Source organism: Ischnura elegans, chromosome X (genome assembly GCF_921293095.1).
Source record: "Ischnura elegans chromosome X, ioIscEleg1.1, whole genome shotgun sequence".
NCBI classification, from domain to species: Eukaryota; Metazoa; Arthropoda; class Insecta; order Odonata; family Coenagrionidae; genus Ischnura; species Ischnura elegans.
Window position 1 is genome coordinate 5,233,274 of NC_060259.1, and position 12,966 is coordinate 5,246,239.

At 38.9% G+C, this 12,966-nt stretch overlaps 1 protein-coding gene and 1 long non-coding RNA gene across 4 annotated transcripts in view; one reads left to right on the forward strand and one right to left on the reverse strand.

Moving 5' to 3' along the window:
• Window positions 1-12,966, forward strand: part of LOC124170578 (protein CNPPD1) — a 105,680-nt gene that overhangs the window by 33,850 nt on the left and 58,864 nt on the right. The gene's annotated exons all lie outside the window — the stretch shown is intronic.
• On the reverse strand, window positions 1,496-10,098 carry LOC124170581. 2 transcript variants are annotated; one of them, XR_006867513.1, is made up of 5 exons: window positions 10,055-10,098; window positions 9,687-9,868; window positions 8,616-8,698; window positions 8,432-8,508; window positions 1,496-1,685 (listed from the first exon to the last, which is right to left on the reverse strand). It is a non-coding gene; the product is annotated as an uncharacterized LOC124170581 (long non-coding RNA). The 2 variants fall into 2 exon arrangements; XR_006867512.1 differs by having other exon boundaries at window positions 9,687-10,093.

The following is a 12,966-nucleotide window of genomic DNA, read 5'->3' on the forward strand; positions in this document are numbered from 1 at the left end:
CCAATGCCTCTGCCGTTTTTTTTCCTTTCCGAGACCCCACAGGAAAATAGGAAAACATCAAGTTACAGGGGAACAATGGAAACGTGTTTCATCCCTACCCCGTCTCACCAACTGACCTTGATCAATCTCCCAGTTTCTGGAGGCCAAATGCTAGGTGAGTCATCTACTGAGCCCGAAGATATCTCGATAGCTTTCAATAATTGCATGACACGCACGAGGTTCAAAAAAAAGAAAGAGATCTAACGCGACGCATATCTGACAGAATTTACGTTTTTTAAGCTCTAATTGTTTGACACAAAGATTTATAATTACAACAAGGCTACTAATATTCAAAATAGTCCAAACAGGACAATTTCGGAAGAAACAAGCGTAGCATAAGCGCATTCAAACAAGACGAGACGGACTGGAAACTTTAGGCGACGCAAACTGCGTATATCACATTGCTGCCTTCGCCTTCGCCCCTTCGCTTTGAAGGCAGCGACGTCACATGCAAGATCGGACGTGTTCTTCCCGTGCTCCTTCGCTCATAGCCTCGTAGCTTGAAATACGGAGGGGAGGGAGCGCGCTCCTTCCCCTCCGTATTTCGTTGCTTGCTTCGAAGACGGAGGGATCGCGCTCCTTCCCCTGGACCTCTCCTTCCCCGCTCTTCACTTATAAGCATTTCTGATTTCTTCCATCCACAATTTAGTCCAACATTGAACACACACTACTTCGAATTTTTTAAAGCGCAGGTTTTGACACCAATATAATTTTCAGTTGCAATAATCCTCATATTAGCGTCTGAAGATGATTTTTGGAAAATCAGGTCCTCAGCGTAATGGAAATTACTTGGCAAGACAGATATTGACTATTGACCAGGTATGTCATTCAAAAATACGCGTTTCTCTACGTTTGATAACCGATTACTACATGCAGTATAAATGCCGCGGGATGCCCACTCGCGGCAGTAAATTTAGCGCGCCCTCCGGAGCGAAAAAACCCCGCGCGATCTTTTCCATGTTCACCTCTGGGGCAAGAGGTGCCAACTGTGTAATATATTTATGGCCTGGCCGATCTAGTACCTACTCCAAGGATAGATGGCGTTAGTTGTCACCGGGAAATTCAAACCGGGCTTCTTCCCAATTCTGTTTAAGTTTTCGATTTAATTTTTTTGCATGGATATTTCAGCCTATAACAATTCAAATTACCAACAATTAAATAAACTGGAGGCAATTTGAATTCCTATAGGCCAAAATATCCATAGCAAAACCACTTCATCATTATTAAGCAGCTAAAGATTACTTTCCATGAAGTATCTTCGGTGTTTGTTGAGAATTACTTGTCACTTTACTAAGAACTTTAATTTAATGAGCATTAATTCATCAATCACAACAAAAGATGATGATAAATCATATTATCGATAAAAATACTGCTAAAGCAATGGAATAACTCTAAAGGCAATTATTGGCAAAGTTGAAAATAGCATGCGCTGATTTAAAAAATTCAAATAATACAATATTGTCAACACAAAAATTTAATTAACTCAATAATGTGCAGCTACATAGTAACACAATTCATGATAAATAATGAAAAAAGTACAAAAATATGTAAAATATCAATTTTCCTCTTTACTCTTGCCAGAAATTATAGCTGTTCTTCACTTTTTCCACAATGATGATCCCTGATTGCTAATTCAACCAAATAACCTGAAAGAAATAAAGGACACGAATGAGACATGGCAATCACCACTATGCTCTCTAAGGTAAAAGTAATATTAAAATCCTAGTAGAAGGGAGAACCAAACTTTTTCTAAAATAACACATTGGTCACCAACTTAGCAATGCCTTTACACTATCATGTTTTTGGTTTAGGAACAATTGGAACAATTTAATTGGGCCTCACTTCATCATTAGGACCTAACATGATGTCTTGGGAGCCCTACTCCCACCTTTTTGGAATGATTTCGTAGGAATACAGAAAAATCAATTTAAGGTTGTCACGGAATTTATAGGTTGTTCGCCTAACACATTTGTGGTAAAAATGTAAAAAGCAGGTGATTTGGTAAAAATTAAAAAAAAATCAGGAGATACAGTAAATATGAACGTTTGCTAACACACACTCAGGAGTTAATACAAAGGAGCTGCAGATAACTCATCTGTCACCTTAAAGACTAGGCCGAATGTGACTGACTCTTAGTATGAGAAATTCAATCGCTGTCATTCAAAGGAAAACTGAGTGTATAAATATTTTTTGTTGAGATAAATTATGTCACCATATGCTTAACAGATCCCTGATAAAAATAAACTCCTCCATTGTGGTGAGGTGTACCCTCCAATGAGGGTAAGGGAAGGATAGGTGTACCCTTCCTATACCCCTCAGCAAGGGCAGACGAAGGGTATTTTAGAAGATTGGTGGGTAGGCCCTCTCCTTCCTGGAGTGTACAGGAAGGGTAGAGGAAGGGTTGGGCCAGCCAGGGTAAAGGAAGGATAGGTGTACCCTTCCTATACCCTTAAGCAAGTGTAGACGAAGGGTATTTAGAACATTGGTGGGTAGGCCCTCTCCTTCCTGGAGTGTACGGGAAGAATTGGGCCAGCCTCAATAAAGGGTACAGGAAGGGTAGGACTAATATAAAAACTAAATTAAAAGAATGGGGATGAGTTGTAACAGTGATTTCTAAAGTTAGAGCGTAGGTTTCCGCGGCGATGGTTTGATCTCTGCATTTCTCCAGGGTTTTCTTCCGCGTCAGATTGTTGGTTGACAACACTTTCGCTGGCTATCCTGCCAGCGTCTTCAGGTCGAAGGTGTCGGCTGTTGGTTTCTGCCTCGCTTATATACTGTAGGCTGGATGGGAGCTGCACTGTGATTGGCTGTCTGACTGGGTGCTTCTCTCTGGTTGGCTCTCTCTTTGATCACTCTTTTCCAGGCGCTGTGAAGGAAGTATCCATCTTCTCTATAGAAATTCAAAGGTATTTTTTGAATTTCTATTGCTTCCCTGATTTGTCTAGGGAAGTATCGGCACTCCTTAACTAATAGTTTCTTCTCGTCAAATTTAATGTCATGGCCGGGTTCCGACCATGCATGTTCGGCGATGGCAGAGAGTTGAAACTGCTTGTTCTTGGTCGCCCTCTGATGTTCTTTAATCCTCACATGCATGGAGCGGCAAGTTTCCCCTATGTAGGATTTTCCGCAGGAGCAGGGCACCTTGTATACCCCCTCATGCAGTTCTTGAGGAATGATATCCTTGGGCCCGGGGAGGAAGTCTCTTATCTTGGTCACACAGTTGTATCTGGTGACCACGTCATGCTTTTTTAATATTCTGGCGATCCTCTCTGACGTTCCAGCAATGAAAGGGATGGTGACGTATAGCTTCCTTGACGATTCTTCTTCTCCAACGTCATCACTCTGGTTTTCAACGGTGGCCTTGCGTCGCTTTTCCTCCTCCTTCGTGGTCCTTTTAAGGACCAATTCTCTCCTATAGCCATTTCTCTGCAGTGCCGTAGTGAGGTGCTTTATCTCCGTGGAGAGGGAGATATCATCGGAGATATTATACGCTCTGTTAATTAATGTAGCCACTAGTGAGGCCTTCTGACTGGGATGATGGTGAGATGCTGCATTTAGGTATCGGTCGGTGTGCGTAAGCTTTCTGTAGACAGCATGGCCGAGTCCTCAAGAACTGCATGAGGGGGTATACAAGGTGCCCTGCTCCTGCGGAAAATCCTACATAGGGGAAACTTGCCGCTCCATGCATGTGAGGATTAAAGAACATCAGAGGGCGACCAAGAACAAGCAGTTTCAACTCTCTGCCATCGCCGAACATGCATGGTCGGAACCCGGCCATGACATTAAATTTGACGAGAAGAAACTATTAGTTAAGGAGTGCCGATACTTCCCTAGACAAATCAGGGAAGCAATAGAAATTCAAAAAATACCTTTGAATTTCTATAGAGAAGATGGATACTTCCTTCACAGCGCCTGGAAAAGAGTGATCAAAGAGAGAGCCAACCAGAGAGAAGCACCCAGTCAGACAGCCAATCACAGTGCAGCTCCCATCCAGCCTACAGTATATAAGCGAGGCAGAAACCAACAGCCGACACCTTCGACCTGAAGACGCTGGCAGGATAGCCAGCGAAAGTGTTGTCAACCAACAATCTGACGCGGAAGAAAACCCTGGAGAAATGCAGAGTGATTTCTAAAGTTATAAGACAGAAAAAAAATTAGCCTTCACATGGTTTTGAACCCAGAACCTACATATTGGAGGATAATGAACTACGGCTTTTACAACCTCAGCTATTGAGGTACTTGTCAGATGTCGCTTCTCAACGGAACTTATACTACAAAATCTTAAGATGAGATTCGCACCCAGGCCTATGTGGAAGAAAGCTGTGTCTTTTTTCTACCTATTTCGTTTCAAAAAATAAGATCGGCATTCAAGTACCGAACATTACTCTTGCGATGTCCCATTGTCAGCCACACAAATATGTTACATCCGAGAAATGCGAATGAAAGAACTTCTAAATGAGCTTTTTTCACACAATTATAGAAACTATTGTGTACAGTGGCGTAGCCAGGAATTTTGTTTGGGGGGGGGTCCAAAACCAGGTGGGGAAAGTTTTGAAAACAGGATACTAAGTACTGGGTTTTCAACTAATTCAAACACTTTTCATAATCGAAAAAACTTCAATAATTAAAGAAGTATTTTTTTAAATTCATCATTTTTCAATATTTTGTTTTCTTTTATGAAGGAAAATGATTGTTTTTATATTTCGGGGGGTGGAGGGTCCAAACCCCCCTGGAACCCACCCCTCCCCTATGAAAAAATTGTATAAACCTTTGAAACAGGTTTATACAATTTTTTCATAGGGGCTGCAGCCATGGCTATACATATCCAGTGGCTTAGCCATGGCTAAGCCACTGAATATGTATATTATTGTTTTCTTCAAGGGAATTTTAAAGATTAGTTGTGTAGCCCGTCTATCTTTGCTTTCAAAGACTGCTTACGTTCTTGTACAGAACTCAATACTCTTTAGCAGGTGAAAGTAGCTGAGGAGATACTTTCAGGATATGTTTTCCTCATTTATAAATGCTAAGTCCCAAGGAAGGGTAAACGAAGGATTTTTCTACCCTTCCTTTACCCTTAATGGTTGGTAAAGGAAGGGTACACAGATGGTAAGGGAAGGAGTTCCAAGGAAGGGTAGACGAAGGATTTTTCTATCCTTCCCTCACCCTTAATGGTGGGTAGGGCGTGGGTTGTGTAAGGGTAACTACCCACCATGAAGGCTACTACTCTTCCTTTACCCACCATGGTGGAGTTTATTTTATTCAGGGATATTAGTCATTAGTATATCATAACCTAAAAGGCGTTAGCGTAAAGGCATTACTCATTTAGTGTCCACTTAATGAAAATGAAACAGGAAGCACTGAATGATAGAATGATTCATCAAAATTTAGGCACTCTCTTTGAGAAAATATCCTTATGAAATACTTCTGACTTCATGAAATTGTCATACTAAACTGAATCAAAAATTTAAACATATGAAACAGTTTGATCAGAAGATCTGAAGGCAGAGGGTCAGAATTAAAAATAACAGAGGACCAAATGTAGTTGTGAATTGATTTCTGAGCTGCTTACAACAATGAATATGTTACTGTATTCATGAAGTAACAAGTAATGGCAGAATACTTGAATTCATAGAATAGCTGAAGTCATCAATAAGTTTGGTTTAAAGCATCAAACTTGTCAAAAATTTATGAAAATTGCATGCAATATTACAAGAGAATGACAAAGAGTTTGAGAATCCACATTCATATACAGTAAAACCTCTTTACATCGTAATGGAGGGGACCAAAATTTGGGCATTTTGATGTATGGAGGTTCACTATAGAGAGGTTTTAGTGATAGGCGCCATTTTATTGATAAACCATAATATTAATATATTTAAACATTCATGCATGCATTAGTGAACATATATTTACAATTTAATGATTACACAAAGGTAAAAGTAACTTGTTCAAGAGGGCTTTTTAGGAAAGAAATTAGTTATTGGGTTTGCTTTAACCTTTTTAAAACTCTTTCGATATAATGTTTTTAATTCTGTTGAATACAATCATATTATGATCGCATTCCTCCATGCTTAATAAAAACCATTTAGTTATGTTCAATAAATCCTCAACCTCTGTTTTGGTGGGAACTGTAACTGATTCCTCATTACCAACATCTTCCTCTAAATCCATCTCTTCCTGTATCCTGCAAGATATATACATCTCCTTCACCACTATCTTCCAACTCATGTGGGGAACATATGAATAAATCATTATCAACATTTACAAAGTCTTCAAATGTTGAATTTGTGTCAACTATTTTGTTGATTTTATCGTACTCTGTAGGTTCATTCTCAAATACATATCTCACTTTCCTCCTGTTTGCTACCACCCGTAATCCCAGCCTTGATGAAGCATTTCTCAAAAATTTAGGAAAGGCACAGCCTTTCCTGGTCTGAAGGATGTTCCATGAGCACTTTTAATGTCGTTTTCACTATTCACTCTCCACAAAAAATAAATCACTAGCTGTTTTCGATAATGCCTTTTGACCAAAGAAATAATTCCTTGGTCTAAGGGTCGTAATTTACTAGTAGTGTTTGGAGGGAAGTACACAACTTTTATATTTCTGAACATAATTCCTTCATACTCTTATTTCACTGCCTGCGTTTTTTATTTGTGCAGCCTAGATATACAGTTTCTACTGTTTTTCCTCGGTTGTTTAAAATAGATGGTATTCCAAAGGTCACTGCTACATCTTTCTTCTGCCTACCCTTGTCGATGGCTTGGAAAATTCCTCGGAATGTGGTTATGTCAAGCAGCCGCCTTATTTTATTTGTCGAATCCATCATAAACTTATAATTAATTAAGTAATTTTCGTATGTTTTCATATTTTATGGCAAATAATTGAAAATACTCCTTATAATATATTTTAGAAAATTGATTTATCATTCTTATAGCGTATGACTTGTTAAAGATTATAAAAAATAAATAAACACGTGACTATTGCAAAAAATAAACAAGAAATTGAGCGTAATTTTGAAAATTTCGTTGAATTCTCTTTCTCTAAAATGCTCGTAGATCTCCGTAGAAAAACTGTTGAGGGCACAAAGAAACGCTAGGTCTGCAAAACTACGTGATTTCCTAGTGAGAATGCTGGGCGAACTACTTCAGAATGCGGCGGCGACGGTAAAAAATTTCATTACTCTACCGCGTATCAACTAATTAGCTGTCTCCTTCGCCTAACATTGTCGCGCATGGAGTGATGTTGTCAGTATTGCTGAAAATTGACATCCCGGACTCCCGATGGAAGAGTCAGATTTCGCGGCATAAATACGCACGCAAGACATATGACTGTCGCTAAGCGCAATAAATTGTAAACTACGATCGTTCACGAAAGCATCGAAAAAATTACCAAGGCGGCAGTGAGAAAGTGCTACACCGGGAAATATGGGAATAAAATAATTGCGAAACTGTATGTGATTTATTTCGAGTCGCAGTAAATTCATGAAATATTTTCATTTTAGAAACGGAAGTAGCAATGCGGTTGAGTAATTCTGTCTCCATAAATGGGAGTGAAGTTAGTTGAAATATTTCAACCGGCAAGGGATTATAGGCTGCGCTGGTCGCCTCTTTTATTAACTGAACATAGTATGTAAGCACTTACAGGAAAATAAAGCCATAAGTAATAGAAAGCGAGTGCTATCGCGCAATTTTTACCACGATTCGAGAGCAAACGCTGCGTTCTGTCTTCATTTACTGTCACTTAAAATTATTAGGATAGTTCGTTGCCTTTTTCTTATTTACTGTTAGGTATGCTCTCGTATGGAACAAAATAGCCCTAGGTAATGGTTAACATGAAAATTGCAGTAAAGTAAAGGTGTAAAAGAGAAGAATAAGCGTGAAACATTTATCGCTGAAAATGTCATTACATGTTCGTTATCGCGGCTGCATTAATGGTCTCTAGTTGTCTCGGTACGAAATGCGGAGGTAGTTAGGCCGTCTCAGGGGTCTCTCGTTGCTATGATATATAGAGGTTTTACGATATAAAGAGGTTCACTATAGAGAGGTTTGCCTATAAATTTACATGTAAATCTAACGGGACCAGAGTGTTGGTACGATGTATAGAGGTTTACGATGTAAAGAGGTTCACTACATAGAGGTTTTACTGTAATAGTTGATAATCATTCTGGACAAAATTTTGTATGAAGTGGAATATACATGCAAAAATACATGGTGACTTCATTTCAGGCCTTGGTCAATATACTTCCAAGACTTGATACTAAAAATCCATCAATGAATTCTTTAACTAATCGATACATACTTTTTAAAATGTGAGCCTCAACATTCGATCAGAAAAGTGTGGAAGGAATGGAGGGATTTAGAAAATTATTACATTTCCTCTTGAATTACTTACCTTTAGCAAAACAGTAGATTCCTAGACCATATATACGGCATGCCATCAGAGGTAACTGGAATACATCAACCGGCTAGCTGCAAGTAATACAATGGATATATTTTAATTGGTGGCAATGATGACAATTGTTTCAGATCTAAAAGTAAATGTACATATATGGTTCAGTCCCTTTGTAATAACATACCTTTGTTTCAACAGCAACAGAATGATCATCCTCATATCTCTGTCATGCCATCTAGAGGTAGCCAGAATGCATCAAAGAGCTTGCTGAACATGAAAATGATTGAAGGCAATAATGAGAATATTTAAATGTCCAGCTGTTGAGTAGTCATTTATGAGCAATATAATTTCAATTCATACCATCATATCTTCATAAATGATGGTATGAATTGAAATTTATATATTTCATTCATACCATCCTATTGTATCATAAGAACCAATTAACTGCAACTACATTTGTCAAACAGCAACTACTCATTTGTTAAATTTTCAGTGGAAAACACTCTAATCCTATATCAAAGGATTATTTCACATCTGTTCAGTTATTTCTAAGCTAAAACTCAATTTACACTCCCAAAATTTACTATACGAAGAATGACTGATGGAAAATAAGAATCACTTTATAAATGGACACTAATTCAATAACAACAGAAACCCTCCTTTTTCCGGGCTTGGGACCGGAAACACAGGCCCTGAGATATCAATACCTCCATTGCAAATAATAGGTCAACAATCATAACCCACCGAATCAAATCTTAATACAAAACAGGAGGTCCACAAATCACATGAACGAGTTCTTATAGTACAGCATATAGTAATGGAAATACTTCCATGTATCTCCACCGATGGCTTAACAAGTTATCACTATGCCTCTCCTCCTTTTGTAGAGAAAATAATTGTGTTTGGTTGCTACATGCAATTAAAAAGGTACGTGGAAATTGCTGATGCAATGATCATGTTAACAAGTTACACTCTGAAACATTTCAACAATTTTGCAGAAAGAATGTCGGACACATATGAATGACAATTTGTTAAAAATAACTAGGGTATCTTGAAAACGTTGCATCAACAACGTTCACCACCAGCATTTCCAACAACCCCATCAACTTAATAGACACATTGGAATAATTATCGAATGCTCTTCAAAATTCCTTGAAGAAAGAATTACATTATAAGCTAATATGGCTTGAAAACTTAACAGTTTATATCAAATAATTATACATAAATTTTTGATCTGAATGAAGAAAACACTCACCTGGAAACAGTTCGCGGAAATCGAAAGAACTTGCAATCTTTCGATTGACAATCACTAACTGCACATTTTGAGGCGTTAAACGTCACTACACTTCCAGAAAATGGTCGATTAACAAACCTTTTCTGCGTTAAAAGCAAAAAAGAACACGGCCCACAACGAGTATGACGACAACGACAACACAGCTGATGGACGGCATGGAACGGTGCGCAATGTCCGTTGAAACGATTCAAAACATAAACACATGTGCGAATGAAAATATTACTTTGCGTTATGTAGTAATGTCAAAAATATCAATAAAAATAAAAATACGAATATCTGAAAGTACTTCATCATTAAAATTGAAAAAATATATTTGAGTTATAGCTTACTCCAACTATAGGCGGAGTGGCGGTCGGTGGTACCTCTTCCCCCGGGCCTGATAAACGGCCTTGTCTGGGGTACCGACGTGACGGCGCGATGCTTACAAGAAAAGCAAACAGGAGCATTTTAAAAAAATGCCACTAAGGGAGAAATTCCCCTGCCTGCTGCTTGTTTTTGACCCAGCATTTTAAAAAAATGCCACTAAGGGAGAAATTCCCCTGCCTGCTGCTTGTTTTTGACCCAGGGTTTCATATGACTGACTCACGCTGAAAACCAAGGCCACTCAGTTCCCCTTGGACTTGCGACCGGTAAAGGGGAGGGGGGAAGATAAGAAGTTTGTGTAAGAGGCGCACCCTCATTTTCGGCTGCAATTTCTGGGGAAAAAACGCCTCTTACACGCGCTTATACGGTAACTAGGGATGGACGGATCCAGGATTTTTGGAGCCAGATCTTTCGAATCGGATATTTTCGAATCCAAAGGCATTTTCAAATTCCTGTCATTAAACAAAGTCATTATTCAAGTTTATTCTGGGTACATACAATCAATGGAATGATTTTTAGATTTTCATACACATTTTAATATTTTTGTAAATTAAAAATAATTTTATGGGCTTTCAAGTTCTTTTTTAACATCATCTTTACATACTCAGGGCCTAAACTGTTCCACTTGGGTTTGGAAATGAAAATAGGAAAAATCTTAGGATGAACCACTGACCAGTGGCGTAGCGAGAGGATCCCCCAAAATGTAAAAACACAATTACTTTCCTTCATAAAAGGAAAAAAATAATATTTAAAAATCATGAATTTACTAAAATGGAAAATGAAAGAAAAATGTGTCTTTGCAAAATGAATTTTTTTCTTTTATGAAGGGTGTTAAAATTAGTTTGAAACCCTCTCCTTTGTACCCTGTTGTTTAAAAATTTTCCCCCCTGGTTTTGGACCCCCCCCTTAACAAAATTTCTGGCTACCCCCCTGCCATCGACTGAATTCAAATTTTCCTCACGCACGTTTCCCCCGAATTTTACCTTCTCATCGCATACGGACTTGTGTTTCACCCGAAAATGCTTCAGTATGGTGATGTGGATTTAGCACATCTTCGCAATAATTTACGCCACAGTGCACACACACAGTTCGGTTTGGAGTCAGATTTTGCTTCAGTGACATCATTGCCTTCAAAGCTAAGCCGGGCGCACTACGTGATATATGTAGTTGGCGTTTCCAATCCGTCTCTAGTTGTTTGAGGTGTTAATGTTGCGCTTGTTTCTTTGAAAATTGTGCTGTTTGGACAATGTTGCATATCAGTAAAGTCTAATTGTAGATTGTAGATAGAAAACTGAGTGGCATTCAATTAGAGCTGAAAAATAAACAGAAATATCGTCAGGAATGCGTCTCGTTTGGTCTAATTCTTTTTTAAATCTCGTGTATGTCATCTTATTGTCGAAGCTATCAAGATATCTTCGGGCCCAGAAGTCACTCTCCTAGCATTTTTCGTCTAGAAACAGAGAATTGAAGCAGGTAGGCCAAAAAAGGTCAATTGGTAAGACGAGGTAGGGATGAAACACGCTTCAATTGTTTTGGTTTGATTTGATATTTTCCTTAGAAGACAATGATTTATGATCCGTTTGATTTCGGATACGAAAAAACAACAATAGAGGCACGGGCTGTTGGACGGCCGAAGGTGGTTTTCTGAAATCCGCGACTTAGTTACTTTTGACGTGGTTATTATCCTACGGCGCTGAGATTCCCCCGATGATTGTTCAATCTCTTGGGAAGAGTCACACTATGTGCCAGTCGTATTTTGCCTTTTTTATTTTCTGGCTGAAAATCCTGGCCACGGCTGAAATTCTACTTGTAACCTCTGCGACAGCTTTCAAACAAAACGGTTCATGAGTAGGACAAGAATCGCATGCGACGGTGGCTAAACAATAATGTAGCATTCATTGAGTCCATACGTACCAGAGCAGCCTGGCGGGTGTGCGGTGGCGGCCGAAGGCAACCTGTCGAGTCCGCCCGGAGGCCAAGCAAGTATCAACTTTCTCAAGGGTTGCATTGATGAAACTGGGCTATACAAACGCGAATGTGTCTAAATTTTTTATTATTGACGCAGACGCGTGTTAGCCTAAAAAAAGTTACATTTATAAAAAACCCGCTCTCAGCGCGTATTTATAAGAAACTTTTTTCACAGGAAAACTCGCTCTCTGCACGTTTTTATTATCATCAGACTTCCAATACCATTCGAAAAAAAAATATATATATTTCGATCTATTATACTTTGAAATTGGTGGTCCAGATGAATTCTCCGAATGTGATTCATAATGCCACTCTTGCCGACATTTTCATGTTTCCGAGGCCTCTTAGCCATGTTCGTCGCAGCACCCGCGTACCGGGCGTATCCTCCGCGCGGGCAAGGCTGACACCGCGGCCGCTTAGGTGTGTGGCAGCCTTTATGCCCCAAACTTATAGTCTATACTCAAAACATTTATCTTCCTGGAATCGGAATCGACTTTAGGTGATCGATTCTCGAATCCGATTCTGTTCCCGAGAATCGGTGGAATCGAGAATCGACATTTGGAATCGACTCATCCCTAGCCTTAATGATGGAAATGGTATTTCACATTTACCGAAATATTTAATGTAAAATTTGCGATCCTATTGAATTCCTTTCCAGTTAATGTTTATCCCCAGACAAATGCAAGAATAACTACCCCAAAGAATGAAAAATCTATTAACGATTAATACGAACGATAGCTATTCGATTAATTTGAAGAAAACGCTGATTTGAAAGATATCGAATAATAGTCTACCAATCATGCATATCTCCAATGGATTGCATGAAGAAGGCAAGGATGCATCTATTCACCAAATTTAATTGGGCTAACTGAAATCATAAAGAAGATATACAGTAAACTCTCGATTATAC